An 11,997-nucleotide genomic window follows, 5' to 3' on the forward strand; every position below is an offset into this window, starting at 1 on the left:
GGGGGTATTGGAGTGAGACGAAGGTGAGACTTTGGCTTCCTCACCACTGAGATGTTCTGAAACTCTCCACTCTTGCATCCAGGCCCTCCTGCCAGGCACTCAGGGATGGAGCTCAAAGGTCCAGTCTGTCCTTCATCACTGAGTGCAACCCCTTTGACCCATCCTTTGTCCTGTTCAGTGACAGATCATTAGACCTGGAATGAACCCTGGAGATCCTAGTCCAACCTTGTCATTTTACAGATAAGGAAACTGAGGCCCAGAGAGCAGAAGGGGCTTGTCCAGGGTCACACAGTAAGAGACAGGAAACCTCCAAATATATGTGTATATATGTATATGTGTATATGAGTATATACACATATATAATTAATATACGTATATAATAATTAATCATCATAACATTTACATAACCCTTTAAGGTCTGCAAAGTGCTTTAAGTTATGTTAGATCATGTGATCCCCACAACAACTCTGGGAGGTAGTCAAGCAGTCAGTCAACCACTTGGCACTTATTAAGTGCCAATTATTTGCCAGTCATGGTGCTAAGGGCTAACGGTACAAAGGCAAATGATAGTCCTCTTAAGGAACTCACGATCTAATGAGGACATAATGTGTACAAACAAGCACTAGGTGGGGTAGACTGGAGACAGGCACCAGAATTAACAGGGGCAGGGGAGGACTTCCTGGAGAAGGTGGGGTTTTATCTGGCATTTGAAGGAAGCAAGGAAGTCAGGAGGTGAGAGATGACAAGGGAGGGCATGCCAGGCAAGGGGGACAGCCAGAGGCAACGTCTGGAGATGAGATGAAGTGTGTGTTTGAGGAACAGCCAGGAGGTGGGGGGCATGGGATGGAAGAATGCGGTTGAGTGGAAGGAGGGTGAGAAACCTGAAAGCAGGGGTAGGATAGGAAGGACTTTGAACACCAAAAAGAGGGTTTTCTAGTTGATTCTAGGAAGGGTAGGGATGCCCTGGAGGTTACTCAGTGGGGAGTTGCCATGGTCACACCGTCACAGCTGAGGGAGGATGGACTGGAGTGGGGAGAGACTTGTGGCTAGGAGACCACTTCCAGGGGTGGAAATTGAGGCTGAGAAAGGCTCAGTGACACACCCAGGGTCACACAGAAAATATCTGAAGCAAAATTTGAACTCAGGTCCTCTTGACTCCAAGTGTGCCGCCTCGCATCCCTATCACACAGCTGCTTCAGGTGTTATTACTTCCATTTTAGAGATGGAGAAACGGAGGTTCCGGGAGGAGAAGCAACCCGCGGGAGTACCAGAGATGGGGAGGGAGCCTGGCGTCCCGAAGGACGAGATTTTCAGTTCTGCCTCTGACACTAACTGCGATCCTGAGCGAATCACCGAACCACTCAGAGCTTCAGTTTATTCATCTTTGAATCCCGTAAGCGTAGCACCTGCCAGACTCGGCTCGAGAATGCACCGGCAGCGCGGCGCGAACCTGCGAGTTCCGTGTGGTTGTCAGTCCTCTGGTCTCCTCATTATTGCTCTTTGCGGCCTCCCCAGCTTCACGAGTCCCTGCTCGAGGGGAAGGCGCTTGGGCAGAGTGACCGTCCGATCCCTCTGAGCAACGGGCGGCGATGTTCTGTAGGGTGAGCTCTAGGGCCGACACTCAGGGTTTGAAGCAAAGCCAGGCGGAGAGAGATGGAAAAAGAAAGGGCTCTTGTGGGAAAGGGGGAGGGGCCCCAGCCTTTCTCACATTTCCCCAGGCTGTCTGTGCCCTGGCCCCGCCGTGCCAAGGGGAGCTGGGCCAGGCAGCTGCGAGCGAGGGCGAACAGAGGCAGAGAGAGCGCCGTGGGTGAATGCCAGGCTTGTGCCCCAGAGACCCCGCTGGAAGGGGCGGAGAAGGCAGAGCAACTTGGCAAGCTTGCACTTGGGTCACCTGAAATTCACTGGGCACCAGAAGACCACCATGGCCACCTCCCTTATTCGAAAGTCAGAAAAGGGGATAGCTGGGATCAGAAGCGAGGCCTCCCGACCTCAGGTCGGCATGGGTGCCCCTTCTTCTCTCCGGAACCCCAGCTCTGAGATGCAGCCTGCCAAAGACCAGTCAAAGCTTCGCATGGGTCATCTGTTCACTCACCCCTGGCCTGGGCAAGGGGCTAACACCCACATCCACAGCTGGCCTAGACATAGGCAAAGTAAGTGGCTGCCAATAGCCCCAGGATCAAATGGCCCAAAGGGGGCTCCCAGATCTCTTCCTGCTTCCTGAAATTCTGAGTCCTCAAACTAAGGTCTTTCCTTCAGAAGCCCCTGACATGTTCACACAGAAGAGCCATGGAGGTTCGTGGAGGGGATTGGATTGGGTACTGGATGTGGGACCAGGAAGACCAGAGGTTCAAATCCTGCCTTAAACATTCTCAGCCTCAGTTTCGCCATCTGTCATTCAGAAATAATGAATGTTCAGAAATAATCAATGTTGCAGCCTCCTGACTGCTCCTGAGGTTCTTCTTGGAACCTCCATTTGGGGGAAGGGTCTACGTTGGCTTTGGTGCCCTCCCCCTCCTCTTCCATTCTGTCCTCCTTCCCTGCCCCCCAGCTTTGCGGCCTCTTTAATAACTGGAGTCAAGTCTGATAACCAGTGGTGGTGAGGCCACAGCCCAGGAAGGAGAGTCCTGAGCCCTGTCCATCAGGAATGAGACGGCCTGAAAGTAGAGACCCGGCCAGCTGCCCTGCCCCTGCCCCTGCCCCACAAGGACCAGGGGAACTTCCCTCTGTCTTGGGCTCAGACCTCCACCCATTCAAGCAGGAGCTCCTTGAGGGCAGGTGCTGAGCTTTCAGGTTTCTCTCCCTCTGCGCCCCTCCCCATCCCCTACAGCTCTGCTGCTGCCTCTGCTAGGCTCTGACCACCCTGCCCTTGCCAGGACTCAGAAATCAGGCAGCAGCCCCCTGGCCTCTGCTCAGTGGGACCCCAGCACCTGCACAGAAAGTGAGGCAGCCCTCCCCTGTCTTTCTGGGAGATTCCGGAGGCCAAGGTATAGATTCTAGGAATGGGCAAGGGCGCCCACCCTAGGACAGGCTCTGCCTTCCCTTCTGTGTTCTGCAGGAGTCTGGAAGGGCCCCATGTCTGTTCCCCATCCCCTGGGCCTGCTCCCTCCCCGAGCCACCTTCCTAGGCACTGCGTACTCATGGCCTCTCCCTCCTGCACAGCCCCCTCCCCCAACCCCATGCAGGACAGAGTGACCAGGACAGGGAGGGGTAGGGGAGGACCTGGAGCCTCCCCTCCAACCCATCCTGGCCTAGGAGCATAAGTACATCTCGAAAGGGAGCAGACCACTGCATTTGACAGATGTGGAAACTGAGACCCAGCAAGAGAAAAGCAGTGCCCAGGCTCCTGCCCTGGGTTTGGAGGGGACCTCTGAAGTTAGCCAGCGCATTTTACAGATTGCATAGGAGGGACTGGAACCCAGGTTCTCCATTTCCAAATCCAATGTTTCTTTTCTCAGTCCTCGGTTATAGCAGCTGGTGGCATTAGGATCAGGCTGCCAATCAACAAGTGTGTATTAAAACTTCTGCTATGTGCCTGCCCCTTCCCCCAACCCTGCCCTCCTAGCTGCCCTTCTGCCCCAGGCATGTAAGACGTCTGCATGTGTGTGCCTTTCTCCTTCTAAAAGCTCTCCCAGCCCTCCCTGCTGCTGACCTCCTGCCCCAAGCAGCTTCCCCAGGACTTATGGTTGTGTGTCCTCATTGCGCAGAGGCTAGTGAACCTCACCCCAAGGTTGCTCTGAGAGTAACTTGTCGCCAGGCCCAGAGTTCCCCTTTGGATGCCTCCCCAGTTCCTTTGCAGCCCTTCCTCAGCCCAGGTAAACGCTGCAGGAGGGCACACACATTCACAAACACCCATACACTCACACACACTTACAAACACACATACACACTGTCACATATACATACATATACTCACACACACATACTCACATACACACACATACACTCACACATGCACACAGTCACATATACACATATACATTCTCACATACATACACATACATGCTCACACACTCAGATATACACACCAACACACACATTCACATACACGTACATGTACACACAGAGTTGAGAGATCACAGCAGCCTCTGAGGGACAGCCAGGGATGGGAGGCAGCTGCCTCTAACCCTGAGTCTCACTTCTCTGGCCCCAGCCCTCCCTCCTGTCAGGCAGACTGGCCTCCTCCAAAGGCGAGGCTGGGAGGTGCTCGCCATCTCCTGGAGATAGATGGTAAAGTCCAGTTCCGTCCCAAGCAGTCCCTGGAAGTTCTGGGCCAAGGCCTCTATGAGGCAGAGTCACGGCACAGGACATAGAGGCCCCCGGAAAGAAAGTATAGCCTCCTCTGACCACCTATAACAAACGTGTGTGAGTGTGTGTGTGTGTGTGTGTGTATGTGTGTGTGTGTGTGTGTGTGTGTGACCCTAAACCTTTTCCTACTCTCTGTCCAACAAACACAGAGGACAACCAGCAAGCATTTATTAAGGGTCCAAGGCTATAGGATCATAGATTTAGTGATCACAGATTTAGGAGGGACCTTGGAGGCTATTGACACTGATGCCTTCCTTTCACAGGTGAGGACACTGAAGTTTGGGAAGGTTGAGGGGCATTGTACCAGGCCTGGAGTCAGGAAGACTCATTTTCCTGAGTTCAAATCTAGGCTCAGACATATATGACCATGGTAAAGTCACTTCACCCTGTTTGCCTCAGTTTCCTCATCTACAAAATGAGTGGAGAAGGAAATGGCACACCACTCTGGTATCTGCCAAGAAAACCCCAAATGGAGCCATGAAGAGTCAGACGTGACTGAGAATGACTGAACTAGAACAAATAAAAATAAAGAATAAAGTGGGGATAGTTTCAAAGGGAAAACACTAAGGTTTAAGGGATCAGATGAGGCTTCTTGTAGAAGACGGAGTTTTGGCTGGAGCTTGGAGGAAGCCAGGACAAAACGCTGATGAAGTGCTTACTATTTCCCGGCGCTGTACTGATCACTGAACACAAGGACAGCTCCTGCCCTCAAAAAGCTTCCCTTCTAATAGGGGAAGACACAGGATAAAGGGGAGCTGAGTGGAGAGGTGGGGCAGCCCTGAGAGTGGGTGAGAAGTGGGGTGAACCAGTGACTGGGGGTCCCTGACAACGCGGGCATCCCAAGGTCTCTCTCTTTAAAGCCTCTTTTCTCTCCAGATGCTGGTGAAGGAAAGAATCCAAGAAATCTTCTAAGACTGAATAGTCAACCAAAGTGCTGATCATATCAAGTAAGGAATATCTACACCTACTCAGCCATCCCCCAAGGCTTTTCCATTCCAGAACCTCTTCAGGAATCAGGATCCTTAACCCCACCCTCCTAGGCAAAAGATGCTCCACATTACATCAATATTCATTTCACTGAATTAAAATGTTCTTCTGCCACATCTCCCAGAACTCTTTGCATAGGTTTGAATGCAGAATAGATGTAGAATAAATGCCTACTAATTATGTAATGTCTGTCCTGGTTTCACTATGTGCCAAGCAATTAAATAGAGTGTTTGCACTATAACTAGGGTTGGGTGACTGAAGCTTTGTTACAGAGTGCCAAAATTTGGAGGTGATTCTATTCCTTCAGCATGTACGAACAACCAAGCTTAGCACCTATTTGGCAAGAATTCTTGGTAGAACCCAAGTGGGCTCCTCCCTACCTCCCGGCCCACCCCTCAGAAGGCTCCAAGAGGAGTCTGTTGGTCCATCACTATTTCCCTCCCCCATAGAAGCATGTCAAGGGCTTCTTCCTCTACGGGGTCTTGTGCCCCAAAGTCTAAACACTTTTCCTTTGATCTTCCCTCCAAAGGAATTTTTCTTTGCTTTGGGATGTTCTGTGGGACTTGCATCAGGATAAGAATAATTTCCAATTTGTCGTCTTCATTCTTATGGTCCTGGCAATGTTAGCTTTCTGTCATTTAGTATTCCAACAGGGCAGGCAGCCTTTCTCCCTCAGGTGTTCTCCCCAACACCCCTAGCTGGAAAAGCTGCCCTGGCCCCCTAGTGCCCCAGGGGCTAAAGCAATCGCCTCCTAAAACCCTTCCCAAACCCAGTGATTACAGGGGACTTTGGGCACAACCCTCTAGGCAAGTGGCCTTCCAGTCATGACGTTCCATCTCCCGACTCCTGACCTTCCTTTTTAAAAATATCGTTTGTTTTCAATAAACAAAATTTCAACGAACAAAAAGGAACAAAAATAAAACCCAAACCATTTAAACAAACATGCCAAGCAAACAAACCCCTAGGCTCTGCCCCCTGACCTTCAGGGAGGCCTTGCCCCTTCTTATCCGGCAGCCACAAGGAAATGCCTCTAAGCCAAAAGACAAGTCACTTCCCTTTCGGTTTTCTGGGTGGTCTGAGGGCATATCTGGGGTGATTCCATATCGGACTGTTGACCTTTGTGGTACAAAGTCTCTTGGATCTGGAAGACCCTGGAGCAAATGGCAGCCAGGCTTCGGGAAGTTTCTGAGATTCTGGAGAATGACTTCCATGCCTTAGCTTCCCTCTGGCTTTATAGAAGTTTGGAAGTTTGGGGAATGGGCAAGAACCATCTCCATCCCTCCTACCTAGGCTGGTGCAGAAGATAAAGAGCTAGATTTGGAATGAGGAAGACTTGAATTCAAATTCAGCCTAGCTGTTTGACCCTGGGCAAGCCACTTAACCTCTGTCTGCCTCAGTTTCCTCATCTGTAATTACAATGGGGATAATATGAATACCTCCCTCTCAGGGTTGTTGTGAGGATCAATGAGATAGGACAGTGCTTTGTAAACTTTAAAAGTGTCACCCAAAAGCTAGCTGTTATTCATAATGATAATAAAGGATAAATGTCTACTCAGGTTCAAAAAACCACCTTCACAAACACATGACCAGGCAGCAGTTTGCGGAAGATCCAGGGGTGCCCTGGGGACCACCTTCACCCTGAGAGGCAGCCAACAACACAGGTCCAATCTCAGATCACCTAAAGAGAAATGGCACAGCACTCAGGCATCTCTGCCCAGCAAGGCCATAGAGTTGGCCAGGACTGAAAAGACCAACCAGCAGTAGTACCCAAGAGAGGCCAGAAAGGGATGCTGTCACCAGGTGCTCTGATCTTGGGGAGCTCTGCAGACACTCTGGGTGCCGCTGCTTCAGAAGGCTCTGATAAGCGAAGAGCCTGGAAAGAGAGTGAGCCACTGGCATGGGAAAGGGCCTTTAGAAACCCTCATCCTGGAACAGAGAGAGCTAACCCAGAGGGAGGCCCGCTGGGGCAGAGTGACCTGTCCAAGGTCCCACAGATAGCAGAGAGCAGAGCTGGTGTCAGAACTCCAGATCCTGGGACTTCAGGTCCAGCACTTGTTCAGAGGGACCAGGACCAGTCTGCCTCCTTCAAACTGAGTTTAAAAAGAGAATGTGGTGAGGTGGGGTGGAGGAGAGAGAGACAGAGACAGGAGAGACAGAGATAGAGAAAAGAGACAGAGAGACACACACAGAGGTAGAGAAACAAAGAGACAGAGAGAAACAGAGACAGAGAGGAGAGAGACAGAGAAGGAGGGAGGGAAGGGGAGGGGGAGAAAAAGAAAGAGAGAGGGGAGAAGGAGGGAGGGAGAAAGAGAGAGTGATAGTAAAGGGTGAGGGCAAAGAGCCAAGGGGCAGGCATGTATTGACTGGGCCAGCCCAGCAGGAAGGGTACTACCCTTGGGAACTGGGAGGGCAAACATACAGGGCAAGGGACCAGGCAGACAGTTAAAGATTAACTCCCCCCTTTCCCCCACTGTTTATGGCTGAAACACAAACACCATTTATCAGACACCAAAAGACGTGTGTTCTGTCCCAGCCCCCAGCCCAGCCCCAGACTAGGCATTTGTCCAGGGTGTAACCCCAACCCGGGGTGGAGGGCCAGAAGCAGTTTCCTCCTCTATCAAGGGAACTGGTATACCTGGAGTCAGAAAGTCCTGGGTTCATGTTTCCCCTTTACCATTTCCTAGTTCTGAGACCTCAGGCAAGCAATTTATGCTCTCTGTGCCTTAGTTTCCCCCTCAGTCACAGAAGGAGGTTAGACTAGATGGTCTCTGAGGCCCCATGCATTTTTTGGCCCTAGTCCAACATGTAACTGAACAGGAATCCCTGACAAGAAATGCAGTGACAGAGAGCTCACTACTTCCTAAAGAAGCCCATTTCATTTGGGGGCCATTTTGAATTTTCTCTTTCCACAATCCTAACTCTCTGCACATCCACCCAGTGCTCCTGAGAGCCAGCCCCCCAAACCACAGGCCGCCCCCCACCTTGGAGCAGAAGATCCTGTGAATGGCCAGGAACCGTCCGTGGCCAGTTGCTGCCACTTGTGGCTTTTCAAAAATTTTAACCAGACCTTTGATTTCATTACTGGGGAGCCCCAGGTGATAATCTCCTGCACCGATGGAGACTAACACCTTTTCTGCCATTTATCATTTGGAGGGAAACACTTTGAGGTCAAATATTTATCCAAGATCATGTAGACAGGAGAGCAGAGACAGGGTTTTCCCTGCTCATTTTGTTGAGTGCTGCTCACTTTGACACCCTGCTCCTCACCCGGCACAAAGTGGGTGCCTAGTAGCTTTTTATTGATTATTTCATGTTAAATCGAGCAGCGAGAACTCCATTTCCTCCCCAACTGGTCTCCTGGGTAGTGGTGATCTCAGCTGCTGAGGAATCATTCCTGTTGGCCTCCAAGGCAGTGACTTCTGGTCTGTGCCCCCCCCCCCCCCCCCCCCCGCCCAGAGTCCTCCAGGGTAAGGGCTCCAAGGACAGGCTGATGCCCTGGAAACCAGGGAGGCTTGTAGTGTCAATGCCACCCCTACCCCTGCCCAAGCAACCAGAAAATAGGCATCAGGATGAGGCCTCACCACCTCCTTTTACCCAGTTTGGCCAAAGTCTCTGCCTCCTTACAGACTGGGGGCATGAAAGACACAGGGTCAGAAAGGTGGTCCTGGGCAAAATCCAGTGTCCAAGGCATTTTCCTATCAGACCCACTTGCCAATGGCCACAGGCTTCATTTCTTCCCAGTCACACTTCTGGAGCCTGGCCTCCATCACAATCATGCCCAATCTGGTGCCCTCCCCACCCTACCCTTTTCTCTTGTGTGTTTTCTCCCCCATTGGACTCTGTGCTCCTTGTGAGCAGGCACAGTCTTCTGCCTTTCTTGTAACCCTGGCACTTAGCACAGCACTGGGCACATAGTAGGTGCTTAATAAATGTTGACTGACAGTTGACAACATCCAGTTTCAGAGCATATCATGACCTCCCTCCCTAATGAAATCTCTGACCACTTAGCAGAAGTCAGTATTAACAGTCTATTAAACGGGGGAAGGATACCCATTGCGAAGAAAGTGTCAACTGTCCTGGGTTCAATTTGATTCAACCAGTACTTGTGAAGTATCTGCTTTGTGCCGCACCACTCTGGGAGCTGGGGAGACAGCGACAAAGATGAATGTTATGGGTATAGGGAATTTCCTGGTGAGGGAACTCCCTCTTCAGGGTAAGATAACAGAGCCGGAGCCAGAGCATTACTGTTGTCAGTGATACAGGACAAAACTTTTCAACCTGGATCACCCTCCTGAACTGGAGACATAATTCAGTAGTGACAGGGTCAGGTTGGGAAGGGATGGTGTAAGCATCCAGCCAGTCCCACCAAAAACAAAACAGCTACTAATGTCCATGTTCCATTATGACAATAATTTCATCTTTCAAAATGACAGAGAACTGGAGGGGACCTGCCGTTCTGGGCTGAATCCCCACCAAAGGGGAGCTAGAAATGATTAGATTTTGAAGGAAATTGATCCCTCCATCTTAGAGTGTGTGGTAGGAGAGAGGGCAAACATGCATCCTGGGCTCAGAAAGAGCAGATTTCACAGGGCTCAGAGGGTGGACTGGGAGGTCCCATGGACCAAAATTCTTCAAAGTGAGAAGTGAGCACAGGTGACTGGTGAGGGTGAGAGGGAAGCTGTCATGAATGAAATTCAGAAAACACAAAAATAAACATTTTAGATAGAGAAACAAAGGAAGAATTATGAGAAAGGATAGATGGGGATGCACAGTGGACTCACCAATCAACCTAGTTTTTTTTTTAATCATATATTGAAAATGGAGGCTAGGATTGACAATGACAAAAGGTTTCAGGGTTCAAGAGGCCAGAATGGGCAAAGGAAGGGTGAGAACAGTTAACGTAAGCAAGAAGATTTTGTTCTGAGTCTGAGCATATTAGAAGAGGAAGATCCAGGAAGAAACATGTCCTAGGACATGGAAAGGTCAGGCAGATGGGGTGCTGCAGCCTGTTACAAGGCTGTAAAGACAGACAAAGAGGAGAACCCTGGAGCAGTTAATACAGGTTCTCATCTGACCAAATCCTGGCAAAATTCTAGAATGTATTGCCAAAGGGATAGATTACAGATGGGAAATTGTGAATCACATTTTGGAAATTTTAATGATCCCAGAACAAAGACTCATCTTTTCAAGGAAATTCCACCCCTCCAGTCTTCCCCCTCCCACCCCAGCCAAGCTAGACATGCCTCAGACAGACCACAGTATAATGAGTTAGAGTTTGGAACCGATTGGACAACTGAACTCAAAGAGTAGTCAGTCAATAAGCATTTTAAAAATTTTTAAATTTTTAAAAATTTTAAAAATGCCTACTGTGTGCCAGGTACTGTGCTAGGAGGTCATGAATGGGTTAATGTCGATTTGCACTGGGGTCTGGCCTTGTGCTGTAGAAAATGACTGATGACCTGGACAGATATCTAAGAAATATATCTATCAAATTTGCAAGTGACAAAAAAGAAAACAGATAAAATCAATGATTCAGCAGATGAGGGAGAGAGTCAGGATTTCAAAAGGTCTCAACAGGGGATCATAGAATCAAAATGCTCAGGGATAACTGTCAAGGTGAGCATTTGAATTCAACAATTCAATGTCACAAGCACAAGATGGGGACGTGTGGAGAGCATCACCTTCATCAGAAAGAGAATTTGGGAGCTTCCAGCAGACTGGAAGTAAAGGTGAGTCCACATGTGTGAAGACAGAGAATGGGACCTTGGCCGCACTGGGTGATGGCCAGTTCCTCTGTTGTGGTCAGGCCACCTGTAGAGGACTTGGTTCAGTTCTGGAAACATTTTAGGAAGGATGTTGATCATTTGGAAGCTGTCTGGAGAAGGCAGCCAGATCAGTGTAGGGTCCCGTGAACATGACCCAGGAGGAATGGGGGTGTGTGTGTGGATAGAACTGGAGCATTTTGGGGATGGAATGGATAGCCAGAGAGGCAGATTTAGGCTGGATTTAAGGAAGAATATTCCAGCCATCAGAGTTGCCCCAGAGAGCATCAGGCCGCCCCTAGAATGGTGAGCGTACCTTTACTGGGGGTCTTTCAGCAAAGGCTGGATGTCCACTTGTCTGGGAGTTTACAGGAGAGGAAAGTCTTCATATCCTGCCCCTGACAATCAATCAGAAGCTGGGTGACTTTTTTAGCCTCAGGCAAGTAGTAATGCATTGGTGCAGGGGCTTCCCATACCCATGAAATCGCAGGTCCTTGACTTCGTGTCCTCTAGGGATGCCTGCTCAGTGTGAATATCCATGTTATCCCAAGACTAAATGTGAAAAGAAACGATCTGAAGTCCCTACACTGGGGATAAGGGAGTAGAAAGATGAGGATAATCCCCTAATCCCAAAATGCTGAATGAATCATCAGGGTTGCCCTGCACTAAGAAAAAGCCTCTCTTAGCACAGGCTCTTGGTCCGAGGGGACCAGCAGGGGGGAAGATAACAGAAGGGGTGGTGCTCTGCTACCAGAGGTTCTGGAGTCCCTTCCTTGAGGCCTCAGAGTTACTCTTGCATCTCGAGGTCAACGGCAGACATTGGAAGGAGGTGTCACCATGCAGCAGACAGGACCAGCTTTGGAATCAGGGGCTCTGGGTTCAAACCCTCCATCTGCTTGCTAGCTACGGTGGCTTCGAGGGGTCCCTGCCCCTCTCTGGACCC

The 11,997-nt window shown here is 50.1% G+C and overlaps 1 long non-coding RNA gene across 1 annotated transcript; it reads left to right on the plus strand.

The window, feature by feature from the left end:
* Positions 1 to 743: 743 nt before the first annotated feature.
* Positions 744 to 5,472, plus strand: LOC140524670 (uncharacterized). Its single transcript, XR_011973795.1, has 2 exons — positions 744 to 2,150; positions 5,182 to 5,472. It is a non-coding gene; the product is annotated as an uncharacterized lncRNA (long non-coding RNA).
* The last annotated feature ends 6,525 nt before the right edge of the window (positions 5,473 to 11,997 follow it).

This window comes from Notamacropus eugenii, chromosome 2 (genome assembly GCF_028372415.1).
Source record: "Notamacropus eugenii isolate mMacEug1 chromosome 2, mMacEug1.pri_v2, whole genome shotgun sequence".
Classification (NCBI taxonomy): Eukaryota; Metazoa; Chordata; class Mammalia; order Diprotodontia; family Macropodidae; genus Notamacropus; species Notamacropus eugenii.